Below are 16,518 nucleotides of genomic sequence, written 5' to 3'. Positions count from 1 at the left end.
ATGCGGCCCTGAGCCTAGGGGAGGAAATGTATTGGTCACAGCCTCCCAAGTAATAATATGTCACATGCAGCCTCCCTCAGTAATATAATGCCCAGCAGCCTCCCCCTAGTAACAAAATGCCCAGCAGCCTCCCCCAATAACAAAATGTCCAGCAGACGCCCACAGTACTGTAATTCCCAGCAGCCTCCCCCAATAACGAAATGCCCAGCAGCCAACCACAGTAATGAAATGCCCAGCAGCTTCCACCAGTAATGTAATACCCACCAGGCTTCCCCAGTAATGTAATGTCCATGCAACCTCCCCCAGTAATGAAATGCCCTATGCAGCAACCCCCAGTAATGAAATGCCCAGCAGCTTCCACCAGTAATGTAATGCCTAGCAGCCTCCCCTAGTAATGTAAGGCCCAGCAGCCTCCCTCAGTAATGAAATGCCCAGCACCCTCCCCCAGTAATGTAATGTCCATGTAGCCACCCTCAGTAATATAATGCCCATGCAGCAACCCCCCCCCAGTAATGAAATGCCCAATGCATTACCGCCCCAGTAATGAAATGTCCCATGCATCACCGCCCCCAGTAATGAAATGCCCCATGCAGCACCCTCCTAGTAATGAAATGCCCAGTAGCTTCCACCAGTAATGCCCAGCAGCCTCCTCAAGTAATGTAATGTCCAGCAGCCTTCCCCAGTAATATAATGCCCAGCCGCCTCCCACAGTAATGTAATGCCCAGCAGCCTTCCCCAGTAATATAATGCCCAGCAGCCTCCCACAGTAATGTAATGCCCAGCAGATTCCTCTGGAAATAAAATGCCCAGCAGCCTCCCCCAGTAATCAAATGCCCCATGCAGCTTCCCACAGTAAATAAATTCCCTACAGCAGCCTCGCCCGGTAATTAAATTCCCCACACAGCCCCCCCTTGCTGATAATGAAATGCCCCAAGGAGCCCCTAGATGTATAGAGAAAAAAATAAACTTACATACTTACCTTCCGATGCTCCCCACGGCTCCTCTCCCTTCTCCTCTTCACGTGTAGAGCAGGCAGAGATGGATCATGCACTCTGCCCTCACACACTATGATGCGGGTGTCGCCGCTGATGATGTCAGAGTGTGCGCGTGGGCAGAGCACATAGTCGCCTATCTGCCTGCTCTACATGTGAAGAGGAGAAGGAAGAGGTCCGACTGAGCACCAGAACGCCCCTTTCAGTGTTGATTTTTGTCGGGTATAGTGCAGCCGTGACACAAATGTTTTGCGGACACTTTAGAAATACATTTGCAGTGCAGTTTGCACTTAAAAGAATGTGAAAAACCAGACAGAAAACTGGTGAAGAGGCTTTAATACATGTGTGCCAATGACAAATCTCCGATATCACCACAGCACAAAAACTGTGTATCAGGAGCTTCATGCAAAAGCTTTCCATGGCCGAATTGTTAATTGCCAATTTGTATTGGATCATAATACAGGCGGTAAGGGAGGCAGCCCGAGACCCAAGCCTTCTGGGGGGGGCACCCAAACCACCCCCTAAATTTTATACTGAGAATTACCTTCACCCATAAAATTCTCGTACATCTTTTCCTGCTCTTAAAAAATTCAGGAGCCAATTCCGGACTTTTGAAGGTCCTCCAAAGGTCCTGAAACAGCAGATTGAAAGCAGCAGGAGGGACACATCCTCCATTCTCAGAGAATTTACATTCTAGTACCAGATGTAGGAAGTGATTTCAGACTTGTAGGGGCAATAATATTCATACAGCCCAGGACCCCTGGAAAGGGAATAAGAAAATAACTTGATATCTGAGATGAGCAAATCATTCAAGACTCGATGTGTAGAAGATATGTTGAGTCTTTCAAAAGATTCGGATCTGAATCTATTCTCCCACTATTTAGTAAATTAGTATAGATCCCCCTCTGGTTATCTAAAACTGAACGTTCATAAAAAGGTCCCATCTTGTTTCATACATTTTTAAAGAATTTTAGAAGGTTGCCTCATCCATCCACCCCTCTTCTGTAAGCCTTGAGACGAATTACAGTGTTAGCTGAAGACCATTAAAGGGGTTGTCCGAGAGCATAAAAAAACCTGAATGGTGGCCAGGAGAGGACTGGTTAAAAAAAATAAACACTTACCTCCACGGTCCCTCCCAGGGTCCCACGCTGCCAGGTCCATGCCCCATGTAAACAAACAGGGACACGGAAGCCGTGTTTCGTTCAGTCCAGTTGGCCCACTCCCTATTCCTAGCACTGTATTACGAGGTACGGTTGGGCGTAGCCGGCCGGAGGGGGAACGCAGCACAGATCCCTGCCCCTGTTTGTTTACATGATGCACAGACCGCGGTGATGGCAGCGCAGGACGCTGGGAGGGCCTTTTTTTTTTTTAACCAGTCCCCTCACAGCCATGATTAGGTTTTGTTATGCTTTCGGACAACCCCTTTAAAAGATTTGTCTAAAGCGAATAAGAAAAGATTTGGATTCAGTGCCTGAAAAATGCCAGATTTGTACCAAGGGCCACATTTATCACATGTTTTTTCTGTTGTTTTTGCGCCTTTTCGTTTAGGCGCACCGTTTTTGCGCCATTTTTGCGATTAAACGTCAAATTAGCCGCGCAGCTAAAATAACCACCTTTCCCTCATCTATCGTTCAATTCCAGATGTTTTGCTGCGCCTAATGATATTCATCACGTGCGACTTTTGCATTTAGGCGCAAAAACGGGCGCAAAAACACTCCAGCTCGAAGGTGGCGTTATCTGAGAAGAAAGCACTGAGCCCCTTTGCAGAAGAGCTCATTTCTAGCAGCAAAGCTCAGCCAGACACTGGAACATATAATAGATACATTAGATACACTGCAGACACTGGAACATATAATAGATACAATTAGATACACTGCAGACACTGGAACATATAATAGATACATTAGATACACTGCAGACACTGGAACATATAATAGATACATTAGATACACTGCAGACACTGGAACATATAATAGATACATTAGATACACTGCAGACACTGGAACATATAATAGATACATTAGATACACTGCAGACAGGAGCTGCAGACTCTATTTACAGTTCATCACCTTCTATTTACAAAATATTCTGCAAAACCTGAGCTCACAGCAAGAGAGAAGAGAAGTTTGCACAAGTTTGCAGATACTACATACAAGTGTCCCCCATGTAATTCTGCACAGTGTCTGAGGGGGATACTGTGCAGAATTACAGGGGTGCAGCAGGAGACCAGCACTGGGGGATCCCCTCCAGGAGAAGCCCCTGCTGAGGAGGTCACTGGGTGCTGGGTGTCACACACCTGGGTGCTGCTGTGAGTGTTATCTTCATTCTGGGCTGTGGGAGAAGCAGAGAGGAGCTTGTAGCAGGATGACATGTAAGTGCCTGAATCTAACATTGCGCCTAAACTGCGCCTAAACTGCGCCTAAACTGTGTTAAAGTAAAGTGATTAATAAGAGGCAGAAAATATACTTATCACAGATGGTTGTAGCTTGTGATAATTCTGGCAAAACAGTGCGCCCGAATTTAGGCGCAACTACTACACTTAGGCGCATAAAAGTGATAAATGTGGCCCCAAATCTCCAAAACAAGAAAAGATTCACCCATCTATTCTTCGTGGAATCTCTTTAACCCCTTAAGGACGCAGCCATTTTACAGCTTAAGGCTCAGTCCCATTTTTTAGATTCTGACCTGCGTCTCTTTATATGGTTATAACTAGAGATGAGCGAACATGCTCGTCCGAGCTTGATGCTCGGTCGAGCATTAGGGTACTCGAGACGGCTCGTTGCTCGGACGAGTATTTCCCCTGCTCGAGATCGAGCATTTAATTAAAAAAACACAGTGAAGAACAATGAAGAATAGAATAAAAACAGTGAACACAGGATCATTTAAGATAAAAACACAGTGCAGAACACAGTGCAGAATAGATTACAGATGTTCGGCACATCTGCTTACTTGTCGGGAGATACGCGCGGAACGGTGCGAACAAAATAGTATGTGAAGAACAATATATATGTGTGAAGAACACATTGCAGATGTATTTAAACATCTGCAATGTGTTCTTCACACACATATATATTGTTCTTCACATGCTATTTTGTTCGCGCCGTTCCGCGCGTATCTCCCGACAAGTAAGCAGATGTGCCGAACATCTGTAATCTATTCTGCACTGTGTTCTGCACTGTGTTTTTATCTTAAATGATCCTGTGTTCACTGTGTTCACTGTGTTCACTGTTTTTATTCTATTCTTCACTGTTCTTTACATCTGCTAACTTGTCGGGAGATAATATACGCGCGGAACAGTGAAGAATAGATCGCAGATGTTTGCAAATTATCAGAAGACATTATTTTTCAATTAAATAACACATTTTATTCCCGAACCTTGGTCCCTTTGAAAAATGCTCGGGTCTCCCATTGACTTCAATGGGGCTCGTTACTCGAAACGAGCACTCGAGCATCTGGAAATGTTCGGCTCGAGTAACGAGCACCCGAGCATTTTAGTGCTCGCTCATCTCTAGTTATAACTTTTGAACACTGTTACTGTTAAAGCGATTCTGAGATTGTTTTTTCCCCACATGTTGTACTTCATTTTAGTAGTAAATTTTGGCAGATAAGTTTTGCGTTTATTTACAAAAAAAAGAAAAAAAATGATGAATTTTTAGAAAAATTTGCCATTTTCGAAATTCAAAATCACCGCGTTTTCAGGCAGATCGATTTACCACCTAAATAACTTGCAGAATAACATTTCCCATTTGTCTACTTTACATTTTCATAATTTTTGAAATGTTTGGATAATTTATTTTGACGTCACGCGGCTACAAATCGAATAGCGATTTTCCGTATTTTCAGAATTGACTATTTTGGGGATAAATACTGTTTGAAATCAAATTTTAGATATTTAGCTACAAAAACCCCTCATATAACCAACCCATTTTCAAATCTGCACCCCTCAAACTATCAGAAACAGCATTTACGAAGATTGTCAACCCCTTGAGATCTTCATAGTAATTGAATCAAAATGGCGGTGAAATTTAGAATGGTCAAATTTTGTCGGTTATACGTTCATTTAGCCCTAAAATTTACACATTTCCAAAAGATAAAAAGAGAAAACTCACCATAAAATTTGTTCTACAATTTCTCCTGAGTGCAGAGACCCCCCACACGTGGCCGTTACTTGTGTTATGGGGGCACAGCGAGGCGCAGAAGGGAAGGAGCACCCTGCAGCTGCCAGGATTTTAGTTTTCTCGTTGCCCCCTTTTCTCGTTATTTGGGTCATGTGACGGCATTTTTTTTGCGGGATGAGATGCTTTTTCCAGTGTTACCATTTTGGGGTTGGTATCACCTATTGTTGAAAATTTAGGAACTTTTTTTGAGGTCATAAGTAGAAAAGCATCAATTCTGTACTGGATTTTTTACTTTTTTTTTTTTTCGTGTTCACCGTATAGCCTAATAATCCTGTTATCTTTATTCTATGGGTCGATACGATTACGGGGATACCAGACATGAATATTTTTTCTTATGTTTTACTAAATTTGCCAAATAAAACCCTAATGTGGGGAAAAATCTATCATTTTTGCATCACCGTCTTCCAAGTGGCATAACATTGTTACGTTTTTGGCTACAGAGCTGGTTGATGGCTTGTTTTTTGCGGGACATGTTGTTCTTTGCAACAGTATCATTCTGGAGTACATATGTTTTGTTGATCACTTTTTATTGCATTTTTAGTGGGATATAATAGGTAAAAATCATAATTTTTGGCGGGTTTTTAACGTTTTTTTTTTTACGGCGTTCATCATATGGGTTCAATAGTTATTTAGTTTTATTCTATGGATTGTTACGGACGCGATGATACTATATATGTGGGGTTTGTGTTATGATTTAGACTTTTTTGAGCGTTATATGTCTCTTTATATGTTTTGGGGCTTATGGGCATTTTTAGTGATTTATAAAGTAATTTTTTATTGAAAAACATTTTTTTTTTTACATTTTTTTACATGATCCACCATGGGATATGAACAAGCAATCATCTGATTGCTTGTTCATTATAATACTCTGCAATACTAATGTATTGCAGGGTATTATCAGTGCCAGCCTATGCAGATGCAGATCGGACCCCAGAGGTGCCAAAACAGCGATCGGCCCCCCCGAAAACGGTGCAGGGGGGCCGATCGTGGGGTAAAGACCCCCAGAAGGCATGTTAAATGCCGCGGTCACGTTGACCGCGGCATTTAACGGGTTAAACACCCGCGATCGGAGCCCTCTCCAACCGCGGGTGTTAGCCGGGGATGTCAGCGGTAAATTACCGCTGAAATCCCGCGGCTAACGATGCCGGTTCGGCTGCTGTGCAGCGCTGAACCGGCATCGTCTCTGCGCCATAGCTGTACTGCGCTGAGCGCTAATCGTCGGAAGCTGCGCAGTACAGCTACGGCGCGGAGCGCTAAGGGGTTAACAAGCAAAGTGGGGTACAATGTAAAGTGGCACTGTTCAGTATTGCAGCTGGACCTTATAGCATGACTGATGGATGTGACGCCACTGATCTGAAAAGTTGAAATGAAGAGCTGCAACCAGGGCCGGCACCAGCACTGGGCATACGTGGGCAAGTGCTGGGGCCCAGCGCTCAACATAAGGCTGTACATAAGGAATCCATGGAGGTGAGGGGGCTATATCTAATGAATCCTTCGGGGGAGACGGGGGCTTTTATAATATAACTACAAGGGGGCTGTTTGGGATGATAAACTAGGGAATATTTTACGGAGCAGAAGACTGTTTTAGTTCTGAATGTGAGTTCACTGCAAAGGGACCCCCTGAGGATCTGTCGCCCCGGGGGCCTACTGAAACCTAGACCCTGGCTAAAATCTGAAAAATTTTTACAGAATATTCCTTCAAAGTTTCTTGCAAATTCAACTTGCATTGAACTCAAAGATATTTCCAACACCCTCCCACCGTTAATACAGTAAATCGGGTGGTATATATTTCGGTTTTGCTGTATGATTTGCTGAAAGCGTGGAAATGCATGTTTTCCAGAAACACATTTGCAACAATGAGCATAGAACTGAACGCTGTTTAATTTCTGTTAACTCTCTCCCGGCTGCCGCGACCGCGTATCCACCGCTAACGGAGTTTCACACGTAGGAATTTTATGAAAGTTATAATACAGTTTATTTCCGCTGCAAAAATGACTCCCCGGACAATGATAAACTCTAAAATATTGATGTTTCTCTCCCACAAATGTTCAAAGAGTTTTGTTTCCTTGATTTGTTTTCATAAAAAGATGAATTTTATTCAGGTTTCGCAGTGAGACGGTCTTGATGCTAGATTGCGGTGTTACATGCGAGCGCTCGGGAAATGGAGCTATTTCTACTCCGGGCTCGGCTCCGCAGGTGGCCAGGTTTTAGGTTTAATCACAGTGTATACAAGGCAAATCACAGCCAAATCAGGAACAGCAAATCCAGATCTATATTTAAAGTTTTCCATTTGCAGAGAATAGTTTGGGATTCATTTTGCTTATTGCTTTCAAATGCTCGGAGGATTCTAATATAAAAGGACGTCATGGAAACAAATCAGGGAGCCAAATGTGTCGGGGCGGAGAGCAAACAGCACACGGAGAAAAGTTTAAACATCAATAGTGAGGCATGGGCAGATTTATAATGAAGAGGTGTCATGGGTCCCCCTGCGACCTGTGTGCCTCTGTGTGCCCGTGCCTGTAACTCACCTGTCCCGGCTCCCCGCAGTGTCCGCGCTGTGGTTCTGTAAAATTTAAAGGGCCAGCATGCCTCTAATTGGCGCTGGCAGCCGCCTGCCCTGATAAGTTCCAGCCCCTGTGTCACCTGCCGGATCTTTGTGCTTCCATGCCTGAGAGAAAGCTATATTCCAAGCCCTCTGCGATTATCCTAATTTCCTGTTGTGACCTTGATTCTGTGCTGCCTCTCTCGACCTCCTGTCTGTCCCCGACCATAAGTTTACCTTACGTTTCTGTACTACTCGTTGGTGGTATCACACCGCAACAAGTCCAACACGCTTGCGGTAGGATCTGTTGATAACCGGGTACCACTTAGACTCCGCTCCCAGGTGTCGGCTTACATCATCATCCACGGTGGTACAGAGGATCCACTACCACTGATCCTTACAAGAGGCTTGGTGCTCAGGGGGGTAACTACAGGGGTAACAAAATGAAGAGGATGACAGGTGAGTATATGTAGGTTTTTTATTACTTTTTGGTAATGGTAGATTTCCTTTAAAGAGAAACCATCAGATGATTTTTGATAATGGGGAACGTTTACTAAGGGTCCGAATCACGTTTTTCGCCCGGGTTTTCCGAATGTTACCGTTTTGGGCCGAATTGCCCTGGGTTTTTGCCGCACGCAATCGGATTGTGTCGCATCGGCGACGGCTTGCATGCGATGAAAAACTGGGGGCGTGGCCGTTGGAAAACCAGACGGATTCGGAAAAATCGCGCTATGTACCAGGAATAGGATGGTGAACTCTGGCGGTCCTCAACACAGCAGCGACACCTGGTGGACATCGGGCGCACAACCTTAGTGAATTGCCGGAAGACCCGAATCCTCGTCGGAGAACGCGCCGCTGGATCGCAACAGGACCGAGTAAGTAAATCTGCCCCAATGCCTGTAAAGAAACAGACTGCAATGTGTCCCTTAGTAACAATGTTACTTCTACGTTGGTAGGTTTCCTTTAAAACACCTCCTCCCTCCCCATGCAATGTAATAATGGGAGTATGTATCCAGCCCGATGCATTTCTTACCTTGCAACCCCTATAACCATAATACAAAGCGCGTTATACAAACCCTTATAGTTTCTTATGATCAGAAACTCGTATTTCATTGATTCGTTCCTTCCCCTTTGATACGGAAAGTTCTCTCCTTCCATCAATATGCTACTTTACCTCGGCACGCCGCCTTCTGAACTCTCTCTGCTATTAATAAATCATGTTTATACAAAGATAGAATAAAACAGCAATAATGCCGAATTTACAACAATATTAATTTGTGATTCAGGGAACGCGGGAATCTGCTCGGAGGAGAGGAATAATTATTTCCTATGCAGAATCCATCATGTAACAGATTCTCCAACATAAAGGGTCTGAACCTAATTCCCTATTTATATATACAATCGCTGAGTGCACAGAAACACAATTAATAGAGGAATGGGGGGATTTTTTTGCATGTTGTTACCAATAATTCTCTTTATTACGTTTCCTGCTAGGGGCGAGAGCGGAGGATTCTTCGCATCTCATCACCGGCAATGAATGAATACAATGTAACAATATTTAAGGAATGGAAAAATGAAATGTTCAACTTCACAAATTCGGAGAATCTTCTCCCTTTGTTCATCTGCAAGAGGAGGATTGAAACGCGATAGCGCTATTTGTTTTTTTTTTTTTCCCTTCTCTTGTTCGTCGTCCGTTCTGAATAATGATACGTTATTAATAATCTCGCTATACAAATGATATCAAATGAGGTACATTTATTAATTTAGATCTTATCTAAATGCTTTCTCCATCAGCGGGCTGTTTCTCATCAGGGGGCGCTAATTAGCTGTAATATGTTGAAAGATGGGACATAAATACAAGTAGATAAATTGTGTCTTTTTTGGAATATTAGAGGGAAAGTTAAATAGGCAATGTCCGTAATTTACTTTTAATGGGTATTTCGGATGTGCTTAATCCTCGCTATCGGTTTGCGGCTTTTTTTTTTGTTTTTTGCGAGCGCAATTATTACTTTGGAAAAACTGTTTAACTTTTCTCGTCTTTCAACATTTATTTTCAAGCTGTTTGCATAAAATGAGGGAAATCTTTAGCTAAACGGTAAAAGAGATAAAAGACATTTTTGAACAGATTATATGTCGGATATAGGTCACAGTATGGGGCTTCCAGTGCTCGGGAAATGGTGATGGGTTTGGATAGTTTATCAATGGGTTTCATTTATGTTAAAGGGGTTGTTCACTTTGGATGAGGTTGAGTTTGTTAGAAGGGACCCAAGAAAATAAGATCATTTCAATGTGTCCTTCTTCTGAGGACCTAAGGGATCAGCGTAGTAGGGTTGTACAAAGTTTATAGGTTCTAACAATCTGATGAGTGGGACTCCCATAGATCATAAGAAATGGGGGGGGGGCACATTCTCACCAATTGATAGAGGTAGATCAACCATGCCTCATGCTGATCAGCTTAGTTGGGTTCTACGAAGTTTGATAGGTTCTAACAATCTGATATGTGGGACTCCCATTGATCACAAGAAATGGGGGGGGGGGCACATTCTCACCGATTGATAGAGGTAGATCATCCATGCTTTATGCTACTTCATTCGATACTATGATAGTGTTGGAAATTGCCAATCACATTACATGGGTATCTGCAGCATTCCCAATTACTGTCTATGAGAGTGCCCGAGACAGCTGGATTTCCGACACTCCCTTAGTATTGAATAGAGCACCTGTATTTGACCTGCCCCTCTATCAATGAATGAGAACGGGAGCTTCCATTCTGATGATTGCTGATCATCCGTCAGTCTTACCCCCAGTATCAGATTGTTGTCTCTTGTGGACAGTGGATAGCACCTATTGATGAGTGGACCCAGAGGGATTCAGGCCCAGCAGGTTGGGTTAACCTGGACCAAAAGTATGGGTTTGTTTACCCGGACCCATATCCGAACACCCACCAAGTCTTACTAGGCACTGTGAAGGTGCGCAAAATGTGTAGTAGAAATAATAATGAGCGAGGGGACCTATATCCGAACACCCACCAAGTCTTATTAGGCAGTGCGAAGGTGCGCAAAATGCGTAGTAGAAATAATAATGAGCGAGGGGACCCATATCCGAACATCCACCAAGTCTTATTAGGCAGTGTGAAGGTGCGCAAAATGCGTAGTAGAGATAATAATGAGCGAGGGGACGGGACAGTTTTGGATTCAAGCTGGCAGCTTTGCCCGTGGCAAGTAATGGATAACCACCACGATCAGTTAAAGATGAGCATTCGGCTGAACTAGAACACAGACTTCTTGCTAAAACCTTGGTTGCACCCAAGGATCCAAACCCACAATATTCAACATGGATCTGATTATTGTGGTTGGGGTCCTCTCAACCCAACAACAAACCTGGATTTAAGAGTTTAATTTCCCTACAATGCCAGTGTCCATCTGGTAGTGATCATACCATAAGTATACAGTCAGGGAGGCTTCGGCTGGCACTCCTGTTTTTTTTATTTCTACACTTTATTTCAATTGCAGAGCTGAACATCAAAAAACAGCAGACATGACGGCAACCACAGTGCACAAAGGAGCGCATTTGTATAAAGATAAAAAATATCCTTTTTAGGATAGGTATGTCTGGAATTGGTGGGAACTCTGATGCCTGCCATTATTTAGTAAGTGTGACTGTGGTTGGCTGTGATTGATCACATGATTACTAGCACTGGACCTATGGGATCACCAGAATCCAGGTACGGAATGTTGATCTTCTTTTCAGCAAATTTCATTCCATTCCATAACTATTCCACAGCTCTCATCCGACCCAAGCCGCGCAGCAGAGTACATGAATATATCTGGAGCAGTCACATTCTCCCTCTGCTGCTCCTTCCCTGCATGTTCTAAATGTGTTTCATTATATGATTATGTAACAAAGCGAAATAGGCAAAAATCAAGATGACAAAGAGAACGCATTAAATATTAAACTAAATATGTAAAACTTAATATTCCTCTAAAGACGACATCACATTACGGACACATTAATGAGTTTGGAAGGGCTGAGATCCTGGGGGTCTACTAGATTGGATTACAATGTGGGGAGGTACATTAGGATTTTAATAGTGTACAATATATTTAAAGGACATCGCTCAGTGTTATAGGTCGGCCCTAAGATTTTATCACAGAGCAATGGGCTGAGTACGGGGCCCAATGGGGAGCAAAACAGAGTAAGAAGACTCGGACACTCCTTCGCAATTACTTTCAGTCCATGATTGTTGTCTGGGATCACCACTTGCCACAGAGGCCTGTAGGGTACCACAATGTATTGCCCGGTGCCCAAAGCGTCTCAGACGGTCACTGTAAGGCCCCTTTCACACAACTGTTGTGGGGACGTATGCGGGTGCAAGTATGTGGCCGGATATACGTCCCCATTGATGGCTATGGTGCCCAGTGATGGTACGGTAAGTAGCGCTCATCCCTCCTCTCCAGGGTGCTGCCGTGTGTAGCCCGGGGCGAGCATTCTGCATCGGGCAAGTAGCCTTATTCCATCTTTGTCTCCAGTGCTATAACTTTCATGGAGTCCCTCTACTTTAATAAGAGAGACATGAAATTCAAGATAGATACAGATAAACCAAACTTGACACGTTATATACACCATTTTTAACCCCTTGCTGCCAAAACCATGTGCAGCATGTGTGCCTGTGTCAGTCTTCTCTCCTCCACACTCATCCAGCTGTCATGTGCATTGTGCAGACAGGGGAGGGAGGGGGATGGTGTGAAAGAGAAGAAGAATGAATAAGAAGACACAGACACACACAAGTGGCAGCTGCTCCTCCCCCCCCCCCCCCCGGGACTCACCACGGGCTGCTGACAAGGAGCCAGGTAATGTGAAATAAACTATTATAAACTACTGAAATGATTCCTAATGCAAAAGCATTTTTTTTAAATCAGCATAGCATAAGTTATTGGAACCTGTCACCAGCTAAAAAGGTTTGTTCTAAATGCTTGTATCCAGCAGATTGCAGAGCCCTCTCCTTATAAGTATAGATATCACAACACAATTCCAGTCATTCCTATACACCACACTTAATAAGTGAAGTCTCGGCACATCGAGGGTTTCCCCTCTGTGTCAGACTGATGGCTTATTAGTGGTTACATCTCAGTGCTTGGCTCGATACAATGGCAGTGATCAGGCCGCTATAGAACAAAGCAGAATGGAAGAAGTCTACGGGCGTGTATGGAAGGAACACGGGGCCGGGAGATATATCTATTACACTGATCCTGTTAATTCCACATCCAGATGAAGTAATGCACGCTCATTGTGTTTTGCTAAGGGCTAAGCATAGGTATACTCCAAAACTCCAGATAGCTTTTCATTAGGGAAAACATGTTCTTTTTCAAGTAATTGCTGCTGGCAGCTGGGACCTGGAGAATTTGATATGCAACAATGTGACCTCACTATGTATTAAACTTTTTGAAGGACACATGTAAAGTAATTTCGTATGCTTCACACACCTTAGATTTTCATTTTTACTTTACTGTGTTAGCACATTTTCATCAATTTTTTCATTTGTAATATATATCCTTTGGGCTTTTGCCTAATAGTTTTCAAGCTTGAGGAATCCCAGCTCTGTTTTATTTCAAAGGGAACAGTTGTAAGAATAACATAGAAAAAACAAGGAGGAATAACAATGCTTTACGGAGGCTTTTTTTGGCGCAAGGTGTGTTACGGAGAAGACGGAATAGAGATAGGGACTTCTGGGTTGGAGATACGGGGGAGAATGGATTTGGAAGGGAAGGGATGTAAGGCTCTGGTCATTTGTTATAGCATTGGGATTCTTTATGGTAAGAGCATTAAAGGAAACCTACCACTTGAAGTGGCAGGTTTCAGATGGAAATACCGAGCAGCAGCTCAGGGTGAGCTGGTGCCGGAGCTTATTTTTGTTAGTGTTTTAAACCGCGGTATCGCGGTTTAAAACACTTTTTAAACTTTATAGCCGGCGCAGGGAGGTACGCGCTCGGCGCTTACCATGCGCGCGGCTCTCCTTCACTTCCTATGTAGCCGTGCGCACGGTAAGCGTACCTCCCTGCGCCGGCTATAAAGTTTAAAAAGTGTTTTAAACACTGAGCTGGTGCTCGTTATTGCCATCGGAAACCTGCCACTCCAAGTGGTAGGTTTCCTTTAAGGACAAGATGTGAATTGTTAAAGGAGAGGTCCAGACATTGGCTCCAACATGACTACCTCCTTCCAAAAACATCACCACACCTGACCATGGTTGTTGCCATTATTGAAAGAAAGCAGCATGTTTTCCAACCTCCTGACAACCCCTTTAAGGTCTGCCTACATTTAGTAGATTTAATATCAAAGGTTATGAGTACTAGTAACTAGGGATGAATGGACTGGGTCGGATTTTAGTTTGACGGGTTCTGCCGTACCTTGAAAATAGGTTTGGGTAAGCTTTAAATGCAGACAGTTCTAAATGCCAGCATGGATTGTGGGTAATGCTGGGAGGGGTGACCCTGAACTCCAGACTTCTCCCGGAAGTCCAGGTTTGGGATCAGGTACTCGGACCAGCAATCTTCAGCACGGATCTGAATGTTACTGCTCTGGTCCACTCTACTTTACTAGTAACAAAATCAATACAATGGGGGACATTTAGCAGGGCTATCATTATAGATGAGACCCTTTGCGTTTTTTAATAGGCTCCGATCCACTGATTCTGGTGTTATTTGTTTTTACTCTGGCCCCTATTCATTCTGGGCAACGTTATTTATGTTTAACTTCTGTCGTAGATTTGGACTTTATCTTATTGAATTTCATTTCTTATTCAATTTTGTTATCTGATGCTTTCCTGTTAAACTCAATCACTCCTTCTGATATATGTGCATTTAACTAGAATGGAGGTGAGGACATGGATTTCTCAGGTATTCAGGAGTTTTAGGAACTATTTTGTAACCTCCATGTTGGGGGTTGTCTTGGTGCCCTTTTTCGATGTGGAAGCTTTTAAATTGCTTCGGGGGAGAATACTGGGACTCCAGTCACGGGCCCAGACCGGAGACAGGGCCCAGCACCCAAAGTCCCAGTATTTGCTTTTGATGTCAGCGCTACAGATTTTCAGCCAAAGAGTTGCTGACATCAGCCGGCTCTCTGCAATTCCTTAGCATACGTGGTCATCTCAGTTTCAGCAACTCAGAGAATTGCTAATGTGCAACTGCTCAGGGGAAATGGAGGGGGGGGGGCACATTTTGCCAATCAGAAGAAATTAAATGTCTGAAATTCCTAGTGATGGCCCTGATTATAATAAGAGGGTTACTGAAAACATGTAGTTACTGGTGGTATTATGATTAATTGATCGAAATATTTTTTTTAATTCTATACAAATTAGATTACTGATGTTATGTAATTCTATAAATATTGTGCTTTATGCTGAGTGCCATTACAAGATAAATGAAGAATTACCTAAATTTCAATGCAATAAAGGGCTATCCTTGTAATACATGGATGCAGGGTCGGCTCCAGGTTTCAGTAGACCCCTGGGTGACAGAGCCTCAGTGGGCCCCTTTGCAGTGAACTAACATGGTGGTATTAAAAATTCCGAAACTAAAAAAGTCTTCTGTTCTCATGGTTATTTTACGTACAGTCCCCCTCATGGTTATTTATATAAGCCCCCCTTATCCCCTATGGATTCAATAGACACCGTTTCCCCCACACTCATGGATTTATTATGTACAGCCATATGTGGGCCCCCCAGCAGCTCTGGGCCCCGGCACTTGCCCAGGTATGCCCAGTGCTGGCGCCGGTCCTGCATGGATATGTCCAGTCCATAAAAGCTACCAATGGAGCATCCCCATCATTGGCAACCCCTTTACGACTCAATGTGAATTTCAGTAGGAATTGATTGTCATCCACATGACCTCCGCTGTGTCTGAGGGTAGGATAGTCATTTTACTAATCCACTTTACTAAATCAGTTCACTTTTCATATAACAAAACTTTTTAAAATTCATTTCTGGTTTTCCATCATTGTGATGTGTTAGTTCATTGTTCTTCTTTATTGTTCTATATTTTCCATCGATATCTCATTCCTGCATTAGTTTTAGACTATGACCCTTTGATTTTTCAAATCTCTTCTGCTTCTACTTTGAACTTTTGTTCATACCTTCAGGGCTTATTCATATCGTGTGAACCACGTCTGTTCCAATAGTTACAAATGAGGCATGGCTGAAATTGAAATGCAGATCGCATAGATCATTGATCCTTATGTGAAAACTTGATGCTTGGTCACTCCGAGACATGAGAAAATCATCAAATCATGACCACCGAGGAAAACCGTCCTGTCCCACTGGTAAATACTCACAGAGTAAGTAGAAATTCAGATTTTGTTGTCTTAAATTGGATGAAATAATATTTTATGTCAGCAGAATCCATGTGTCCTTCCACTATATCGTTGTCACGGTTTATACGGTTTCACGTTACCTTCCATTTCTGGACCCTCAAAAATAGTGGTCATTTAAATCATTTATGGTGGTTATTGGGATCATCCACTAAGATGACCCTCCACCCCAGATTATGCCACTACACAGACATGGTGGGGTTACTGTGGTTACTATGCAGGTAAACCAAAAATACTAAAAAAACAAAAAAATGCAAAGTGTGTGCCATGATTCATGCCAATTGCTAATGATGGGCACTGCTAAATAAAGGGTAAAGTGTGCGGTACCATGTATCATTCATTGCTGTTATTGTGATCCGCTGTAGAAGAGTGAACCTACAAGATAGTCTGTATACAAGCAACGGTACATATATATATATATTTAAAATTTTTTAAAAAGAATTTA

At 43.1% G+C, this 16,518-nt stretch overlaps 1 long non-coding RNA gene across 1 annotated transcript in view; it reads left to right on the top strand.

Annotated features, from left to right (window-relative positions):
• The window catches only part of LOC140104186 (uncharacterized), a 47,748-nt gene extending 31,715 nt beyond the window's left edge, over positions 1–16,033 (top strand). The window contains exon 3 of the long non-coding RNA XR_011850260.1: positions 15,846–16,033. This is a non-coding gene — a long non-coding RNA (uncharacterized lncRNA). The remainder of the gene's footprint in view (positions 1–15,845) is intronic.
• The last annotated feature ends 485 nt before the right edge of the window (positions 16,034–16,518 follow it).

Source organism: Engystomops pustulosus, chromosome 10, assembly GCF_040894005.1.
Source record: "Engystomops pustulosus chromosome 10, aEngPut4.maternal, whole genome shotgun sequence".
Lineage (NCBI taxonomy): Eukaryota > Metazoa > Chordata > Amphibia > Anura > Leptodactylidae > Engystomops > Engystomops pustulosus.
Note: the sequence above shows the minus strand (reverse complement) of the source record. Positions and strands in the feature narration are given on the sequence as shown.